The following is a 4,656-nucleotide window of genomic DNA, read 5'->3' as shown; positions in this document are numbered from 1 at the left end:
GTGCCGGGCCGAGACTCGAACTCGGGACCTTTGCCTTTCCCGGGCAAGTGCTCTACCAACTGAGCTACCCAAGCACGACCGACGCCCCGTCCTCTCAGCTTTGCTTCTGCCAGTACCTCGTCTCCTACCTTCCAAACTTGGTAGAGCACTTGCCCGCGAAAGGCAAAGGTCCAGAGTTCGAGTCTCGGCCCGGCACACAGTTTTAATCTGCCAGGAAGTTTCACATCAGCGCACATTCCGCTGCAGATTGAAAATCTCACCTGATCCAGAGTATGCCAACCCGTTGTGCGGCCTGTGTACGTGTGTATGGTGATCATATCCCATATTGATGTCAGGGTGCATGCGGAGGAAACAGTGGCATTTTGCAGCACCTGTGTTTCGAGACAGTTTTCTCAACTTATCAGCAAAATCGTGGACTTACAAATCTATGTCATGTGTGTTCCCTATGTGCCTGTGCTATTAGCGTCAGTTTTGTGTAGTGCCACGTTGTGTGGCACCACATTCTGCAATTATCCTTAATTTATGAGCATGAGTGTATGTTACAAAAAAAGGAATTCAAGATTAAGACTTCCAAAACGGAACGCAACTTCAAAAACGTTAAAAACATATCTTTTATCAGGCCACAGAGAAACCGTGTGATAGTGAAACTGTTGCTTTCATCTGTTGCAGCTTATGCGACAGATTATTATGTTTTTATCGTTTCCTTGGGAGCGATCACATTCATACGAACATCTATATCGGGCAAGGAGGCATATCTCACTCACTTACCAGCCGTACAAATTAGGTGCGTCGATAAGAGATTCCTATCATATGACACACGTACTGTCACTAACGGTGTGTATTACACACCACACGTATTTTTCGCTGGAGGGTTGGTTGACTTGTCGCCTTGTCATCAAACGTTTACGATTCCCATTGGAAAACCACTTCCTTTCGGCTGATAGTAGAGTAGTTGGCCAGAATCAACTGTTATTATAGGTCCCTTACCATACATCCCGCAGTTGCAAATAAATTTGATTAAAACGCACAGCAAAGGAAAAAAAAGCACGAAGGAGGTTTTTTATTTTTATTTTATTTTGTATAGTTTTTATTTTGAATACGGCTCGCCCTGTTGGCAGTCCATCACCGTATCCATTTAATCACCACGCCGTTTCTGTACCAGATTGCTCTATATTGCGCTTCTTGTTGTTGGGCCGTTCACTGTTTCTACTTGCCTTTTTTTTCGCAGTCCACTATACATTCATCCTGTTTTCATGCTTCAGTTTTAAAGGGCTGTCCACTGGGCACTTTTATCACTAAATCTGAGGGGAGAGTGATGGGGAGTCTCCCTTGTTAGCAGGAAGTTCCTGAGAAAAGAGGTAAAAAAGTCAGTTCATTGGTTTGTTGATATCTCGCCATTTCTTGGCGGGATATTTTGTCAAAGAAACAATTACGCCATTGGCAGGCTGTAGTAGCATTTGCAACGATTAGTGGACGCGTTTTGTTGGTGGTAAGTAAGGAGCAAGCTGCCTTTTGGAGACTTAAAAAATATGAGCCGTGGGCGTGTCGCGGTCAGGAGACGGTGAGAAGAGTTGCAGCTGTGTTCTCTAGTGGCAGAGTCGTCTGAGGCCCCATGTTCGAGTCCTCAGCCGCCCAATCACATTACAGAATTTCAGACCAGAGAGCCATAGTGCCTTTATTCTGCTTGCATTACATTGAATATTACGGTAAGCGTCGCTTACACCTCCGGCATATTAGGACGACCGAGAGTTTGTAATTCAAATTCATGATAGATTGCACTGCATCATACTCGTCAGTGCTTCCTCAGATCTTTGGGATTCTTAAGTTCTTGCTGCAGACAAAAAGTCACAGTTGTCGTCGTCGTCAGGTTACATTACATTCACAAAATCAGATACGAGTAACTTCGCCAACTCAGGGTTTTAGTTTGCAATTCTCATCGAAAAGTACATAATTGTAAACCTTAAACTGTCTTGGACGGGATCCCAACCTGAACCCAACGGAACTTCGTTATTGTTTTCAGTGGTTTATAATTCCAATTCTCTTTTGTAGCAAACCTTAGAGCACTCTTAAATCTCGGGTTTACTATCACATTTAGACTATCAATGATAAATATACGAGGGTTGTCCAGAAAGTAAAAAAAATGGCTCTGAGCACTATGGGACTCAACTGCTGAGGTCATTAGTCCCCTAAACTTAGAACTAGTTAAACCTAACTAACCTAAGGACATCACACACATCCATGCCCGAGGCAGGATTCGAACCTGCGACCGTAGCGGTCTCGCGGTTCCAGACTGCAGCGCCAGAACCGCGTGGCCACTTCGGCCGGCCCACAAAGTAAGTTCCGATCGGTCGCTAAATGGAAACCACAGTGGAAATCCGATGAAGTTTTGCACAGGTGTGTTGGGCAGTGTCTCTAGTATGCCCGTCGATCGCATTTTTAGTTCTGAGCACACAAGGAGCACGTAAAGATACGTAGAACGATAGTGTCTCCCGCCAAGTACGGGGGCCTGGTGAGAAATTTCGCCTGAGCTATGCAGCCAACATTACATAACCGTCGTGCGTTTTCTCCTTCAAGACAATTCTCAGCCGCATTCTGCAGGGGCAATGTTTTCAGTTGGAAATGTTTGATTACCCACAATACAGCTCGTAATTATTCGCCTCTGGCATCACCATTTCATCCCCATCGACTCGCAAGTCACCGAACTGGTGTCAAAGCGAAAGACTTGCACCCGGCTAACTATCTACTCGAAGGGAGGCCGTAGTCACACGATATATTTACGAGCCCGTAACTGTCTCCCTCTGAGTTTCATCTCTGCTCACATGAACCGCTGGCTATGAAGATAACATTTTGGCACAGACAAGAAGCTGTAGACTATCGTAGAGAATTGGCGGAAAGCGCTGGCAGCTGCCTACTATGACAAGGGTATTGGAAAGTTGGCACTACAGCTCTACGACAAATGTATAAGTAGGAACGGCGACTATATAGAGAAGTATCTGGAAAGTGTAACTAACTCTTACAAATAAAATGTTTCTGATTTTCACTGTGGTTTCCATTTAGCGACTGATCGGAACGTACTTTCTGGACAATCGTCGTATGTCAATTCCTTCACCTTCACTGCAGCGGCGAAAATAAATTACTTCGTTTGCAAATCCGTTTCATACATTAAATTCAGCACTGGTTCTCAAGGGTGTACCTCATTCATGATTAGTTCGGTTCAGTTAAATTTGCCTTACACACAAGCACGATTTTGCAAGTTTAATGCGAAGCTGGGATGGTTCGTTTTAAAGGGGCACGTTTAGTTTCCTTTCCCAGCCCTGTCTATCTCAAATTAGACATTCTGATCAAAAGTACCCAGACGCCTATTTGTGGACATTAATTCAGGAAGTACCCACCCTTCACCTTTCTGACAGCTTGAACTCTGTTGGGGACACATTTAATGTTGTGTGTGAATTGTTGTGGGGCAATGGCAGCCCATTCTTCATCTAGAGCCGAAGGCGGAGGAGGTAGTGACTTTGGACACTGGGGTCTGGAGTGAAGTCGACGCTCTAACTCACTTCAAACGTGTTCCGTTGGGTTCAGGTCGGGACCCCGTCCAAGCCTGCCCTTCTCAGGATGTCATTGTACGCAAACCAATGCCTTACAGATATTGCTTTACTACAGTGTGCATTGTCATGTTGATACAATCATCGAATCCAAACAGTTCCTCTGCTGTACATACACTGAAGCTCAAAAGAAACTGGTATAGGTATGTGCTTTCAAATACAGAGATATGTCAACAGGCAGGATAAGGCGCTGGGGTGGGGAACGCCTATATAGGATAACAAGTGTCCGGCTCAGTTATTAGATCGGTTGCTGCTGCTACAATGGCAGGTTGTCAAGATATAAGTAAATTTCAATGCGGTGTTATAGTCAGCGCACGAGCGATGGAACACAGCTTCTCCGAGGCAGTGATGAATTGGGGATTTTCCCGTAAGACCATATCAGAAATCCGGTAAAACATCAGATCTCCGACATCGTTGCGGCCGGAAAAAGACGCTGCAAGACCGGGACCAACGACCACTGAAGAGAATCGTTCAAATGGTTCAAATGGCTCTGAGCACTATGGGACTCAACTGCTGAGGTCATTAGTCCCCTAGAACCTAGAACTAGTTAAACCTAACTAACCTAAGGACATCACAAACATCCATGCCCGAGGCAGGATTCGAACCTGCGACCGTAGCGGGCTCGCGGTTCCAGACTGCAGCGCCTTTAACCGCACGGCCACTTCGGCCGGCGAAGAGAATCGTTCAACGTGACAGAAATTGCTGCAGATTTCAATACTGGGCCATCTACAAATGTCAGCGTGAGAACCATTCAACGAAACATCATCGATATGGGCTTTCGGAGCCGAAGGCCCACTCGTATACTCTTGATGACTGCACGACACAAAGCTTTACGTTTCACCAGGGCCTGTCAATCCCAACATTGGACTGTTGATGATTGGAAACATGTTGGCAGATCGAACGAGTCTCGTTTCAGATTGTATCCAGGGGATCGACTTGAACGAGTATGGAGACAAACTCACGTATCTATGGACCCTGCATGTCAGCAGAGGACTGTTCAACCAGGTGGAGGCTCTGTAATGGTGTGGGGCGTGTGTAGTTGGAGTGATATGGG

The 4,656-nt window shown here is 45.7% G+C and overlaps 1 non-coding gene across 1 annotated transcript; it reads right to left on the bottom strand.

The window, feature by feature from the left end:
- Trnas-gga lies at window positions 1-75 on the bottom strand. The gene has a single exon. It is a non-coding gene; the product is annotated as a tRNA-Ser (tRNA).
- Window positions 76-4,656: the final 4,581 nt, after the last annotated feature.

This window comes from Schistocerca piceifrons, chromosome 6 (assembly GCF_021461385.2).
Source record: "Schistocerca piceifrons isolate TAMUIC-IGC-003096 chromosome 6, iqSchPice1.1, whole genome shotgun sequence".
In the NCBI taxonomy this organism is placed as follows: Eukaryota; Metazoa; Arthropoda; class Insecta; order Orthoptera; family Acrididae; genus Schistocerca; species Schistocerca piceifrons.
Note: the sequence above shows the minus strand (reverse complement) of the source record. Positions and strands in the feature narration are given on the sequence as shown.